The following is a 15,629-nucleotide window of genomic DNA, read 5'->3' on the forward strand; positions in this document are numbered from 1 at the left end:
CCTGGAGGATTTGTTAGCACTGGTTGCGGAGCCTCATCCTCAGGGTTGGTCATTCACTGGGTCTGGGGTGGGGCCTGAGAAATTGCATTTTTAGCAAATGAGATGACACTTTAAGATGACTTGCAGAGGGGGGTAGATGTAGGCAGGGGTGAGGAACTGGGGCTCCTTTTGCAGTCTGCTACGGAGATCTTGAACCAGACTGTGACTTTGCTGGTAATTTCTGCCTAGTACCTCCTGACTCTCCCCCAGAATAAAGACCACATTCTTTCTCTCTTTGGGAGGTCCAAGTTTGGGGAGGGAGGTGTGCTCTTGCACCCCCAGAAAAGGGGACTCCTCAAGGAGCTCCGGTGGGCACGTGGTAGTCGGTGGTCACCAAATGTTGGACGGACAGTGACAGTGGATGCCTTTCGAGGGGGTGTGGGAGCCACAGTCCAGCAAGAGACGTCTGCAGATGAGAAGGTACTGGGGGTGATGACCCTTTGAGTCACCAAGGTTCACTCCAGTGATGGGGCTGAATCCGGGGCACAGAGCAGGGCTGGGGAGGCTCCTGGGATTCAGAGGGGTGCCCTGGGGTCAGAGGAGGCCAGAGGCTGGGGAAGCAGGCCTGTAGCTCGGGATGGGCTCTGAGCCTGCCACGCCGCCTGGCACCCTTCCCTGCATGTCCTGTTGCGGGCTGGTGGGAGCCAGCACAGGCCTCCAGCTCCCTATTAGGTAGTCCAGCTGCGTTTCTTCCTCTTTTGGCCAGCGGCCCACTTCACATTCCTCTCCCGAGGTGCTGGCCCAGCTGACACGTCTCTCCATTCCCTGCCCTATTGCATTTGGCGGAGGCCTCTACTTCAGAAATTCTTAGGGAGTTTCTGGTCCTCTTGTGAGGGTTTGGGACCTCAAAGGAAGTCAACTTGGCCCTCAGTTTTCCTTCTCTTTCCAGTCCCAGGGCCGAGGATTCTCTCAAGTATGGACATGGGTGGCCTGCTCGGCTGTCTTTAGGCTCAGCCTCCTGAGGGTGTGGAACCAGACAGAACCTGCGGCTCTGCATCTCACCAGGATGTGGGTCCAGTAGGACCTTGGTCTGCTTGCCTTCTCCTCCCTTTCAGCTTGGACCTTGGAGGGGTGTCATTTAGGAGAAGAATCGGTATGGAGATACTCTCCTTTTTTTGCATTGTTAAGCCAGAGAGCTGCTTTGGGAGACCCTGTCCTCTTTCCTCGGAGCAGAGAGAACAGTTGTGCGTTAGGTTCCGGGGCTGTGGGAGACCCGAGGTCTCTTAGAGCTTCCTGTGGCCACTGTGTGACACTGGACAAGTCACAGCGGATTGTTACCTATAAAATGAGTTGTGTTAGTCGCTCAGTTGTGTCCGACTCTTTGCAGCCCCATGAATTGTAGCCCACGAGGCTCCTCCGTCCATGGAATTTTCCAGGCAAGAATAGGAGTGGGTTGCCATTTCCTTCTCCAGGGGATCTTCCCGACCCAGGGATCATAAAATGAGGGGACTGGGTTATAGGGTGACAGTGGGGCTCTGTTGTAAGTGTCCTGCTTGGATTATCACATGGAGATGATCTTGAGGGTCTGGGTCAACGCCAGTATCCTGTGTTCTTGTCCTCTTTGTGGGGACGGGTTACTCTGCAGTCTAATACTTCTTGAGGTGACCTTGAGGTCGATCCCTGGGCTTGCAGTCTGGCCCTGAAATAACCTGCTAAAACACTGTCTCATATCTGTAGGAGTCTTCTGTGTCCTCACCCTTCAGGAATTTGTTCCCACCCTCTAGGGAGGGTATGGGTGGGGCCAGGTGAATGAACTTCCCTTAGGGACCCGCAGTGCTCTGTGTCTTGGGCCCTGCATGGAATCTCTTGCTCTGGAAATGCCTGCTTGGGGTGTGGCCGAGTGGGAAGCCCAGGTGTCTGGGGAGGGGAGAGTGGAGAGCCTTGTTTAGGGTGGAGATGGGTTTCTTAGCTTTGCCTAAGGATGCGCCAGGTGTGGTCGGGGGTGGGGGGGTGGTGGGGGTGGGAATGCTGGGGGTGGCTCTGGAGGGGTGGGAGGGCATCTGTGCCCTCTGCAAGGTGGGCCACTCATAATCATCCCTTTGTGTGGCTTGGCTGACCCACGGCCTGGTGGGAGGGAGGCGGCCTGCCCGTGGGTTCTGTGGGTAGAAGAAACTCCAAACTCCTGCCGGAGCCAGGGAACAAGGGTTTCAGCCTGGAATCTGCCCAAGGGACTGGTGTCAATGGGCAGCCTTGTGTTTCACTTTGTTTACTCCCAGAACCCAGCTCTATGCTTTCCCTTGTAGCAGTCTGAAGAAATCAAATCACAGGAGGCCCAACCAGAAGGGAACCCGTACTGTCACCTGACCTTCTGCACGTCAGATAAAGAGACTGAGGCCCATGGTGGTGATCTGTCTTGTCCAAGGACACACTGCTTTGAGTTCATTCCTTGTGGGGCTGGTTTAAGTAAAAAAATGATTCTGGGGACATAGAAATCAACAACTGAAGTCCTCCTCGCCAGTGGGCTCCAGAACACCTGCCAACAGATAGGCGAGGTGAGCCTCTGTGCTCTGAAGGCAGGTGGGGCTGCTGGGGGTCTGTGTGGGTGGTCAAGTTCAGGTGGATTTCACACATGCTGCCAGCTGTGCTCTACTGGGTGGAGGTGGTGATGGACAGGCAGCTGGGCCCTTTGCATGGCTGCCCTTTCGCTCAGATGTTCCTGGCACCGGCTTCTGATTTTGCAGTTGAGGAGGGAGCCAGAAATGGTCAGAGGGACCAGTGCTGCTGATGCTAGTGGTCCTGATAGACGCACTTAGCCCTGAATCGTCATAACCACCCGTAAAGTCTAGGTGCTAATACATTTTCATCTCCACTTTACAGAAGCACTTAAGCATTATTGAGATTAAATAATTTGCCCAAGCCATAGACAGAGAGGGGCTTGGAGGGCTACAGTTCATGGGGTCGCAAAGAAGCACACATGACTGAGCACACAGCATGCACACCCAAGTTCTTGAGTGGCATTCTGGCCCGTGAAGCCAGAGTTGCCCAGCCACAGCCTGCAGTCCTAACCACCACTTTGACCATCTCCTTTCCTCTCTGCCAGGGCACGCTGCTTGGTGGCAAGTCGGCCTGATTGGAGAAGGGGAACCCCTCGCTAGAGAAGGAGCTGGGTCTCCACCCTCCCTAGGCCCCAAATACCTCTCTCCTGACACACACATTCCTGCGCATTCCTGAGGAGCCAGGAAGTGACTGTCTCTGGTCCCTGCAGGTCCCAGCGCTGAGGCAGCAGTGGAGGTGGGGCGGCTCAGCCCAGATGGGGGCTTTTTATGAACCCCTCCATGCTTCTCTCTGCCTCCCTCTTTTCTTCTCCTCGTCTGTTGTCTCTCCCTCCTGCCCCGCAGTGGCACCCCAGGCACTGGCCACTCCTGAGATTGGCCTTGGGAGGTAGGCTTTGCCAGAGGGATGGCTTTCTTTGCCTTTCTTGGGGTGCAAGGTGCTGGCTGCCTTTGCGGGCTGCCCTGGAGCAGGGCTCTGTCAGGGTTGGGCTGCTCCTGTGTCTGCAGGGGGCTCCAGGCTCCCACCCTCTGAAACAGCCACGGTCGTGTTTCCCTGGCTCTGTTGCAGCTACCGTGCTGGCTGTTACACATCCTGAATCTTATGTCATCCCAACAACAAGGTAGGAGGTATCAGCCCTGTTTACAGGGGAGGGAATCAAAACCCTGCAAAGTCAGAGACTGCACTGAGGCTAGTTTATGGCAGATAGGGGTTAATGCCCAGGTCTGTGGACCCAAGTGCCCACGTCCACTGAAGCCCAGCATGAGCAGAGAGTGGCAGCAGAACAGAACCCCTGTCGGACAACAACAACAGTAAAAAGCTTCCCAGCCAGGCTAGAGTATCCTGGGTCCGGGTGGGCTGGGTGTCTCCCTCATGAAGGCGCCTTGCTGGTCTTCTCTGAGAGAAGAGGCCAGATGGAAAGCATTTACAGGCTCATGGGCACCTCTTACTCATGAGTCTGTGGCTGGGGCATTGCTCAGAAAAACTCAGGCAGGAGAACACGTGATGCACAGGCAGCCAGAAGCCGGTCGGAGCCTGTCCCTCGCATCTGGCCTGGCTCTGTGATTCCTTCTTTTCAGAGAGTTTCAGTGCCCATTGTCATTGGAACTTGTTAATAGCAGCTGTGGGAGCCTGGTGAATAATAATAATAATGATATGATAATACTGTGAGAGCTATATGCACTAACTCTTCTAATGCTCTGCCTCGCACTGTCCTTAGCTTTTTACTTGTAAGCACTGGAATAAGGACTTTCCATGTATTAACCCATATATTCCTCACAACAACTTTGTGAGGTGGGCACTAATACCCCCATTTTACAGATGGGAAAACGGAGGCCCAGTGAGGTTTAGTTGTTCATCCAGGGTCCTACAGCTAGCAAGGGGCAGAGCTGGGACTTCAATCCAAGGATTTCCAGTCAGTAAGACTATACATGATTCCCTTGAGGTCAGGGACCTTCCCATGGCTTTTATTTCTGTCCTTTGGCCTAGTACCTGATACCAAGTGGACTCTAGGAAAGAGTCGTAATGATAGAATGAAGGGTGTTGGCATCCTGCCCTTTGAGGGGAAGTTGCCTTTAAGTTGCAGGGATCCCGGCATGGCTGGCATGACTTTCTGTTGAGGAGTGAGACCCTGAGCCCCACCCTTGGTCTCCTGAAGCCACTTACTTAATGAGGGGAGCCCCTTGTATGGGGAAGACTTCAAGTGCAGATGGAGTTGGCAGGGCTGGGAAGATAAGCCCAGGAGACACAGGGCCCAGAAAGCCCCTCATTAGCTACTTGTTCCTGTGGGGAGGTCTCCCCTGTCTTCATGTTATAAGTGCCATTAGGCCTTTAACTACCAGGGAGGGATAGCAAATAATTTAGAATTTAATAAAGCTATCCTCAATTCATAGGGGCAGGGGTGGTTTCTTCTTTCTCTCTTTATCCATGTTTCCTGGCATGTGGTGGGCACTTAAGGAATGTTAGTTGTGTGAATGAATGAATTAAAATAGAATCTTCATATGGAAAATTCAAGCACAGGAGTAGAGAAGAGTATAATGAATCCCTGTGTACCCATTACCCAGCTTCAGCAATTAGCAGTGGAACCTGCTGGTCATATGTGGCCACCTGGGACACTTTACAGTGAGATTAGCACGCTAGGATGGACGGCTAAGAGCTTCTCGAGAGGAAAAGGACACACAGATGAGATGCTGCTATAGGACTAGTAAGAACTCGCTTTCATGTCACTGCCATGAGACATGTGCCAGGCACGCTGGAGGTGCTTATTTGAAGGTTTGACCTGACTGCACTGGACCATGTGGCATTGGGCTCCAGCCCCAGAGTGGGAAGAAAGTTCCTGAGGGATGAGTTCAGCAGATCCATGAGATGTTCAGACACATACGCTGTGGCTAAAGGCCGTGCAGCCAACAATAGTTCATCCACTCAGTTCATATTTATTATGAGGTCTCTCTTTTTTTAAATGGTGTTCAAATACTTTCAAAGTACAGAATAGTAAAACACATAGCCAGGTGCTTGCTACCTGGATTTAAGAGATATTAAGCACCCGCTCTTTTCAGATCACGGCCAGATGATGCAGGACGTGTGTCTCTGAAGAGGCCAGTTGAGTGAGAGACCCACCACCTAGCATTTCCCTGTCATGTTCAAGGATGTCACAGCCTCTACAGTGAAGGGCACGCAAGGAAGGCCCCAGGCTGCCTTTGAGGAAACCAGTAAGACCTCCCACAGGAGGTGATACTGTGAGCTAAAATTTAAATCTAGAATATATAAGAGTGAGTCAGGCGAGGGGCGTGGTGGCAGAGAATGGGGGAGGTGGACCAGGCAGAGTGTGACCAAAAACATGAGACAGTGAGTGTCAAGTTCTGGGAAGGGAAGGGCAGGGAATGAGTGTGAGGTGGGGCGGGGAGCAGCTGGAGGGGAAGAGGCCTGGGGGCAGGTGATGGTGAGCCCAGAGGGTCTGTGGGGGCAGTAGCGGGCTCCGGGCCTGTCTGAACTGGACAGTGTGTGCTGAGAGGGTTAGAGACCAGTGTAATCTCCAGTGGAGGTTTGGGAGGCAGGGGAGGTGGGGGAACCACGTCAGAGGAGTATTTGAAGGAAGCTGGCTGTTTAGAGCAGTCACCAGGCTGGAAGAGGCTCTGCTGGACTTGGCATGTTGAGTGGGCCCCAGGGCTTGGAGGAGCAGGACTTGGGAGAAGTTGAGTGGAAATGGAGTCAAGCTCAGAATTTCTAGTAGTCATACTTTCCAAAGAAGGAATGAACTGTTAGGTTGGGAGTTACCTGGTCTTAAATGTATTTAGGTCTGCTGAAATGGAATTCCCTGGTGGTCCAGTGATTAGGACTTCGTGCTTTCGCTGTTGAGGGCTGGGGTTCAGTCCCTGGTTGGGGAACGAATCCCACAAGCCATGTGGCATGGCCAAAAAACAATACAAAACAAAAACCTTCTAATTGAGGTATTCAACTAACTCTAAGAGAAATGAGATGGGAAGGACATGGAGGAAGGAGGGCACTGGCCCTTCAAGGTCTTTTCTTACTCTGTGTTCTAAGAATATAAGCTGGGAGAGAGTTGGTTAAGTGACCCGTGGGCACAGACAAGTGGTGCTCCAAGGAAGGCGGCTATGGAGGAGGTGCTGGCCTGTTGCCATGGGAACCATCTCTGCTGTGGGTTTCCAGTTCCAAGGATGCCCTGGAAGGAATGAGCTCACTCCACCTGCAAGGTGATGAGTCAGCCTGCTCCGAAGTCCTGCTTGCCATCCAGGGCTGAGCAGGACCCTGCTTCTGCCCTCATGGACCACTGATACTTCTCTGCCTGATGTGGGCCGTTGTCATTAGACAGGAGATGGAGGCAGAAGAGGCAGCCACATGCCATTCTGGTAGCCCTCGGGATCCTGACTTCAGTAGAGGCAGGAGAAAGCCTCTATTCCACTTGGCCAAACCATGGTGCTCAGCAGGGCTGAACTATCCTATCTGCAGGCTGCTCACCTCACATTGACAGGGCACCAGCTACACCTGGGACCTTGTAGTCCCAGCACGTAGGCTAGACGGATGCTGTGTGCTGAGGGCGTTGAGGAAGTTCAGGCTGTTCGTGGATGTCTATTGGTCAGGTGTAGGGGTGGTTTCCGAGGGTGGATGAGGAAGCCTTCTGGGATTTGATTGCACACTGGAAGGATTAGGGGTCACTAGTTTGCCGATGGAGTCCTAGATATATTTTTGGAGGTCTGGGCTTGTGACTCATGGCCCTTGCCTCCCAACCACCCATGGGTGCAATTCGTTGTTCTTATGGGGGAGTGTGCAGAACTTGTCCACTGACTGCCAGGTGAGGACTAGCATCTCAAACAGCTGTGATTTCAGAGCACGAGGCATCTTCCTCAAGACCCTACTAAATGCAGACCATCATCTACTGGGTTCTAGTCCCTCAGAAACCAGATGGGCGCTGGAGCCTGTTCCCTCCCTCCTTGGGGCAGCCTGGGGATAACATTGAAAAGGCCAGGGGAGCTTGGCTTTTCTAGTTTCTCACTGCCTGCTTGCTTCACCTCCATGGACCTCTGTTTCCATCTGAGAAGATAAATGACTTTGGGGGAGTGGTGAATGACCACTTTAACCCTTTCACCCAAACACAACTACTTAAATTTCGAGAAGCCATTTTTGTTTTTATCCTCATGCTTAACGGTGGTCGCAGTGGATCCACCAGTGGATCTACTTTAGTTTACTTTTATATTTCCCCACTTGGCATTTTTATCAAAGATACCTTTTCTTATATAGCCACACAGCCTTTATCTTCCTTCCCTGGAGCAAGTGAGATCCGAGTATACAGACTGTTTCATGAATATGTATTTATTTGTACTTTCCTGCCTCTTTTTCCAAAAAGCATTTGAGGAAAGCATGAAAGTGAGGAAAGTACTCTGTGACATCCTAGAGGGGTAGGCGTGGAGTGGGAGATGGGAGGGAGGTTCAAGAGGGAGGGGATATATGTATGCCTGTGGCTGATCCATGAAGATGGATGGCAGAAACCAGCACAATATTGTAAAGTAATTCTCCTCCAATTAAAAAAAAACAAAACAACTTAATGCAAGTGTAGCGCAGGGAACTATACTCTGTATTCTGTAATGACCTATATGGGAAAAGAAGCTAAGAAAGAGTAGATATATGTGCATGTATAACTGATTCACTTTGCTGTATACCTGAAATTAACACAACATTTAAAATCAACCATACTGCAAAAAAAAAAAGAAAGATCCAGAGCTTTGTCAGGGTGGTGGTAGGTGGGTGAGGTAATTGAGAAAATAATGTTAAAAGAACTTAGTTTTTGTAAGCACTGACCCTAGTTTTGAGCTGCCCAGTAGCTAAAACAAAAGGAGAAATTGGAATTAGCATCTACTTCTTAATAAAGGGAAGTGCGCTGGTTCGTGAGAAAGAGACACCTTGTCTCTTAGCGTGAGCACCGAACACCAAGGGCTTTTCCATTTTAGGAGAGCAGTATGCTGATGATGCCGTCAGTGTTGGTTTCATGGAGCTCACAGAGACCTTTTTGTATATTGGTTCTTAAATCAACCTGTGGTAGAGTCAAAGGCATGGTGTTAAATCACACTGGTGTGAAGGCACTTCTGTGGGGAGCCAAGGAATGAAAGCTGGTTCCACTGTTTCTAGAGCTGCAGCCTGAGCGAGGCCCCGGTCCTTGGAGACGCTCGTCAGCGTTTCCTGGAAACTCACTTGCACTTGTCTGACAGGGGCTAGAGGGCGGTCAGTGTGGACTCCTGGGCTGTGTTCAGAGGTTTTCGGAGGCTTTTCTGAGATGAGAACTTGTGCTTGCAAGTGCTGGGCATCTGAGGCCAAAACTGCTATTTCATCAGGAAAACAAAGAGTTTGGCTCACACCACCTCTTTAGAAGGAGAGCCATTGAGGCCAAAGCTGTCTTCTGGAAGCACTTGGTGGTCTGCTCAACAAGGTGTTCCTGGCCCCTGGCTCTTGGCTGCAGAGCGGGGATGAGGCTGTCCAGTCAGGCCTGGGCCTGGACCACCACTGGCTGCCCGACTGTTCCGCCAGGTGACAAACTGCTCCTCTTAATTCTCCCATCCCTGGGCATTTTCATAGTGTCCAGCTTTGAGCGCTCATAGATAATTCCTCTATAAATACTCCTTTCACCGTGGACCTTTTCCTGCATTTTAGGATAATATCTAGGAGCTGAGTAAATTGGTCAAAAGAGATGATCATTTCTATAAGTGCTTTTACATACTAATCAGTTGCCTTTAAAAGGCAGACTAATAAAAAATAAAATGGTGCTCGCTTTGGCAGCACATATACTAAAATTAGAATGATACAGAGTAGATTAGTGTGGCCCCTGTGCAAGGGTGACGTGCAGATTTGTGACGCAGTCTGTATTTCTGTGCTCTGACAAACTAGAGGGGTGGGATGGGGCGGGAGGTGGGAGGGAGGTTCAAGAAGGAGGAGATATATGTATACCTATGGCTAATTCATGTTGATGTTTGGCAGAAACCAACACGATATTGAAAAGCAATTATCCTTCAGTTAAAAATAAATAAAATTTAAAAAATAATAAGAGAAATAGAAAGGGCAGGCTAGCTTAATGTGCCATCCGTAATATACAAGCTATTTTTTGTTGAAGTACAGTTTCAGGTGTACAACAAAGTGGTTTAGTACTTTTATAGGTTATACTCAGCCTGTTTTTTTAAACTAATTGAGATGAAAAGTAGTATTTACTGCAGCAAATTTAAAAAATACAGCAAAATACAAAGAAGAAAATAAGGATCACCTAGAATTCCCTCCAGAGAAGGCAATGGCACCCCACTCCAGTACTCTTGCCTGGAAAATCCCATGGACAGAGGAGCCTGGTAGGCTGTAATCCATGGGGTTGCTAAGAGTCGGACACAACTGAGCGACTTCATTTTCACTTTTCACTTCCATGCATTGGAGAAGGAAATGGCAACGCACTCCAGTGTTCTTGCCTGGAGAATCCCAGGGACAGAGGAGCCTGGTGGGCTGCTATCTATGGGTCGCACAGAGTCGGACACGACTGAAGCAACTTAGCAGCAACAGCAGAATTCCCTCACCCAAGAGCATGGAGGTGTGTGGTTTGATGGGCTGCTGCAGTGAATCTGTTACCTCTTATCAGATCTGCGACAGTCCCCCCTTAATGGCCATCCTTAGGGGACCCCTACCTGGCAGAGGTGGGGGTGCCTGGTTTTCCTTGGACCCAAAGTATCTTCTCAGGCATTAGCCCGTCCCTGACTGTAGACTTACATTTCTAAGGTTCTCAAGGGCTCGCTAACAATTTTTTCTAGTGCTAGATACATAAGAAGGTGACTGGGAAACTCTCAGGATTTAAACATTTGAGAGGAACATGTGAAATATTATCGCCTATTGGCAACTTAGCAGTAGCTGCCCCTTGCCAGGTGAGACCTAAGGGCCAGGGGTATGGCTGCTGAATGCTGAGGGGACAAGCAATCAAGAAGTGGAATCTGTGTCTGTGAAGATTCTGCCCGGTCCTGGCTCCTGACCGCATTCCCCAAGTTCCTGTGAGGCTTGTCAGAAGAGCCAGGGTGTTTGGTGAAACTGAAGGGAAGTAGGACGAGTTGTAAATGAGAACCTGTGCCTGCCGTCTCCGTGCGGGTTCTCACTTCCCTGTTCGCTTCTCTGAACCGAGTATCCTGTGGTCCAGGTGACCCTCTCCTCTACAGCCCCTCCTTAGGAGGCGGCCTCCTGGCGGCAGGAGAGACCGCTTCCTGATCTGGACTGGCCCTTGTTGACCTCTTGGCTGGGGTGCCGGTGTTGGGCTGAGGGTGGCTGACACCTCCAACCCACAGTGAGATGTCTGTGACCCGAGCAGTTACGCGTCCGCTCTGAATACTGGGGTGGGAGGAAGAAGAAGGTCTGTCCATGGAATGACTTAACCTCAAATTGGGATGGAGGCCTCAGTCCCCAGGAATTCCAAGAACTAACAGTTTCTTATGCGAAGTCTCTTCAGTCGTGTCTGACTCTGTTCAGTGTCTTAGGTGGCTTCAGATGCCAAAATGGGTGAATATACTGGGAGCGCTTGGTACTGTGGCCACAGTAGGGCTCACCTGGATGGTTGTGTTATTTTCGGTATGGGGGAGGTGGTGCACAGAAGCTTCCTTTTTCCTGCAACTTTGGCCTTGCCTTTGAGTTGGGTGGGATTTGGGCAGGACCGTAGCTGCCCTTCTTATGGGAAGAAGAGGTGATGCTGAAATGATGGCTGCTTAGAGCTGCCCATCTGTGGAATTGTCAGGCCCTTGAGGAGGTGCACTTAGAGGAGGCTTGATGTTCCTAGTGCTGTTTTTCCTATGGTCAGCTCATCTGACACAGTTGGGGAGAGTTTTCCGATGTCTGGGGGCTGTGGATGATCAGAACTTTGGAACCATGAGATCCACCACAGAGAGTCTTGGTGTTGGGACATTTCCTTGGGGGCGCCCTGAAGGGGGACACCACCAGAATGTCTCAGCTGCTGTTCTAGTTGTTTGGGTAAAGAGCTCCCGGCTGGAGCCTTGTAAGGCTCTAGCTTGTGGCCACGTGGAGAGGCTGGGATTGATTTATTCTGTCTGGTTGGTTAGATACTCTACCCTCTGCTTCCCCCCACCCAGAAAACCACAGTGAACTGTCAAGGCTGGTCCAGTTACAATTCATGGTAATTGGGAGGGGGAGAGGGACTCCTGAGGAGACCATGACTTGTGATTTGCTCTGTGAAGAGAGAGGATCTATGCTCTGAGGAGTGGAGGCAGGTAGCAATTAAGGGCCTCCTGCTGCTGCTGCTGCTAAGTCGCTTCAGTTGTGTCTGACTCTGTGCGACCCCAGAGATGGCAGCCCACCAGGCTCCCCTGTCCCTGGGATTCTCCAGGCAAGAACACTGGAGTGGGTTGCCATTTCCTTCTCCAATGCATGAAAGTGAAAAGTGAAAGTGAAGTCACTCAGTAGTGGCCGACTCCTAGCGACCCCGTGGACTGCAGCCCACCAGGCTCCTCTGTCCATGGGATTTTCCAGGCAAGAGTACTGGAGTGGGGTGCTATTGCCTTCTCCGAAGAGCCTACTACTTACACGTTATTAAATGATCATCTACTACTCCAGGTGGCCATGACTTCCCTGTAGAATTCTGGTTCCTGCAGGCACGTCCACCCTCTGCCATCCAAGTGGAGAGTTTCACGCCAAGGCTGTATTCCCTAAAGGGTGGTCTGTGGGCCACCTAGCATTCATATAAAAATTATAGCTTCCTGGGCCTTGCCTAGACCTGCTGAACCAAATACTCTAGGCTCAGAGCCGTGGAATCTGCATTTCTAGCAAGCTCCTGCCTCAAGTTTTAGACAACACTAGAACCCACTCCAGTACTCTTGCCTGGAAAATCCCATGGGCGGAGGAGCCTGGTAGGCTGCAGTCCATGGGGTCGCGAAGAGTCCGACACAACTGAGTGACTTCACTTTCACTTTTCACTTTCATGCATTGGAGAAGGAAATGGCAACCCACTCCAGTGTTCTTGCCTGGAGAATCCCAGGGATGGGGGAGCCTGGTGGGCTGCTGTGTATGGGGTCGCACAGAGTCTGACACGACTGAAGTGACATAGCAGCAGCAGCAGAGACCTCTGTGAAGGATGACCTGGGAATGTTGTTGCTTCAGGCTGAACGATAGGTGTTCAGCTAAATGAGCTCAACTCTTTCACTTCCCCTGGGACATCTTGGTGATGCTTTGTCTCCTCATAGACTGCAAATTCACTAGCTGTGCCCCGCCCCCGCCGCAAATGTGAGTCGGGTATCTCTTCTGGACCCCAAGCCCAGAGGGGAAGTATTGATAGGGGACAGGAGGGAAGATCTCCTCGTGTTTCCTCTTGTGACGGTTTTGGCTTTGGAGCAGGTGGACCGGTGGGCTATCTGCAAGGCTGCGTGCAAGCACTGTTGGGGTGACCATGGTGGGTGGAAGCCGCTTTTCTCATCCTGGACTTGCAGAGGGGGTGTCTGTACCAGACAGGCGGCCCACCCTGTCCTGGCCACTAAGCACAAACATCTGTGTCCTGCAGTGACCTGCCAGCCCTGTTGTTTGGTTTCCTGCGGAGGGAGGGCTTTTCAGCGTTGTGTATCCTGCTCTGCCCGCCTCCCCTCCCTGTCCACCTTAGTGACCTCTGGTCCTCTACTCTCAGTTGAGCCGGATTCTGACTGTGGGCTGTTGTCTGGGTTCTAGCTTTCCTCCAGACAGCGTGACAGGAGGGGTTTGGGTTGGCCCTAGACCGTGTAAACGCCTCCTCATTGTTAGGGCCCTGGATCATTTCAGCCTGGGGGACTGCCAGCAGCAGTGTGTTTGCTGGCCCAGACTCAAACTGTCCCCTCGAGATAGGGGCCCAGGCAGCAGGAAGCTCGAAGGCCTGTAGGACTCAGCTTAACAGGCAATTCCCTAATGACTCCACACCCTTAGGGGGTCATCTTGGAGGCTCTAGGTCAAGAAACCCTCTGGCAGCCTTCTGCCTAGCAGAGGGGCTGAGAGTTTTGCAGGGGAGATGTGGCACTGTGGGGGCCACAGTGTAGAAGGGGATCAGGTAGGGAAAGCTTTAGGGGAGCTACAAGGTCTACTGATGTCAGAGTGGACTGGGGTTACAAGAAGGACGGGTATAGAGGAGGTGGGACTCAGAGGTCGGATTTAAGAAAAAGGATGTCCAGAGCACTGAGCCTGGAGGCCCAGAAAAGATGAACTCTTCCAGTCAGAACAACTCAACTTTAAAAAGTAAGAAGAGAATCTGATCAGGGCAGGCTTCTAGTCCAGTGCGTGCTTGTGGTCTTTTCTGAAGTCCTTGAGGATTGGTGCAGCCTGTGGGTTAGTATCTGGGGCTTGTTTACGTAGCAGAACTATGGAAATGTTCTTCCCCTTGGGCCGGGTAATTCCACCCCCAGGATTGTGTCCTGAGGAAAGCGTCCAACTAAAACAAAGAAAGGCTTCAGAATAGTCTCTGTGCTGTCCGTAGGAGCAGAAGGGAAGGCTCCTGTGTCTCAGTCACGTCAGGGGAGGAATTTAACAAACCATCCTGACACATGATCGTGGTGGAACATTTTTCCAGCCTTTAAGTGACATTTAGGATGATCACACAGGGATAAAATGCTCAACAGAATGTTGAAAGCAGGAGAACTTCATCTAGTATGTACATTGTAATCGGTTGCAACTGTAAAAATCTGTGTAAACAGGAAGATAGCATACAAAAGTGAAAATGACTGTGTTGAAGTTGTAGGATTAAATACGTAAAAAAAGATAGTACTCTTTTTTTTTGCAAGTCAGAGATTTGCTGTCTGCAGCAACATCTCTTTGCCCTTTTTCTTGAGGAATGGCAGCTCAGTGAGATTTAACTGTCTGTTCTGAGCACTTTGCTGAGTGCTGTGCACTGTTGGGTCCCATGAAGCACACAGAGTGGGTAAGACACAGCACCCCGAGCTTGAGAACAGGGTGTGTGTCCGCTTGCTGGGGAGACTGGATGTGCTGAGCAAGCTGATTAGTGCTGATTGCTGGGGCGTGGTCCTAGCATGGCCAGGGGTCATGGGGAGGAGAGGAGGCAGGTAGATGGACAGTCTGGGCCTTCAGCCAGAATTGGACATACATACAGGACCAGAGGACGAGCTGGTTGGATGGCATCACTGATTCAATGGATGTGATCTTGCAAACTCCAGGAGATGGTGAAGGACAGGGAAGCCTGGCGTGCTGCAATCCATGGGGTCGCAGAGTCGGACATGACTGAGCAATTGAGAGAGCACAACAAGTAGGACCAGGAGAACTTTCATGACCAGGGAGTCACCTGCCTGGCAGCTGGGAAGCCCGCAAAGCCCAGGAAGAGTCCAGTTCTCCTAAGATGGGGTTATCATCGCTGCTTTGAATGAGATCAGAGTTAAATAAATGCCTGTGATTCACTCCATTTTCTCGAGAGACTGGAAACTGAAGGCCAGGAAATGAACTCTTCCAGGAATCTCCAACATGCCCCCCCGGGACCAGGCTGCTGCTCAGGCCTGCCCCTTTGGGATGGCTGTGCTCATCTGCCAGCTCCGGCCGTGCCCTCCCTGGGGGCAAATCCCCTGTTCATGATCCCTGCCTGTGAGGCTGCACTTTGGTCCTGTTGGGCTAGTGGAGGGGGGTGGGGTGTCAGCGTTCCTTCCCCAGTGATCTCTCCTTTTAAATCTGTCCCTGGCCTGCAGGGCTGCTGGGCACTCCTGGGAGGCCGCCCATCCACACTTTCCATTTGGGGACCTTGACATTTTGTTTAAGAGAGGATGTGATTGAGAGTGTGTGAGAGTGAGAACCGGAGGTGCTGGCTCTTTAAGGCTTGGCCTTCAAGTGAATTTTGGCAGAGGGGACACTGAACGTTTAATTTTAGGGCCAGGAGAGGGTGGGGGAAAGTCCCTGCTGCATCTGGTTTGTGTTAAGTCCTTCCCTTCAGAAAAGGGCTGTGTTTGTGGTTCAAATCCGGCAGAGATGGGGCGAGCAGGGCTCCACTTCCCCGTGCTAGACAGTGGGGCACAGGGAATGCACAGAGCTTCCTTCTGGTCCTCTGACCCCATCCCAAGATAAAAGGTTCCAACTCCGAGACAACTTGGACATCCATTTTATCCCGGAGG

The 15,629-nt window shown here is 51.3% G+C and overlaps 1 protein-coding gene and 1 non-coding gene across 5 annotated transcripts in view; both read left to right on the forward strand.

Moving 5' to 3' along the window:
* Nucleotides 1-15,629, forward strand: part of ACTN1 (actinin alpha 1) — a 97,792-nt gene that overhangs the window by 13,636 nt on the left and 68,527 nt on the right. The gene's annotated exons all lie outside the window — the stretch shown is intronic.
* Nucleotides 9,300-9,406, forward strand: LOC112577845. The gene has a single exon (XR_003102049.1). It is a non-coding gene; the product is annotated as a U6 spliceosomal RNA (small nuclear RNA).

Source organism: Bubalus bubalis, chromosome 11 (assembly GCF_019923935.1).
Source record: "Bubalus bubalis isolate 160015118507 breed Murrah chromosome 11, NDDB_SH_1, whole genome shotgun sequence".
In the NCBI taxonomy this organism is placed as follows: Eukaryota; Metazoa; Chordata; class Mammalia; order Artiodactyla; family Bovidae; genus Bubalus; species Bubalus bubalis.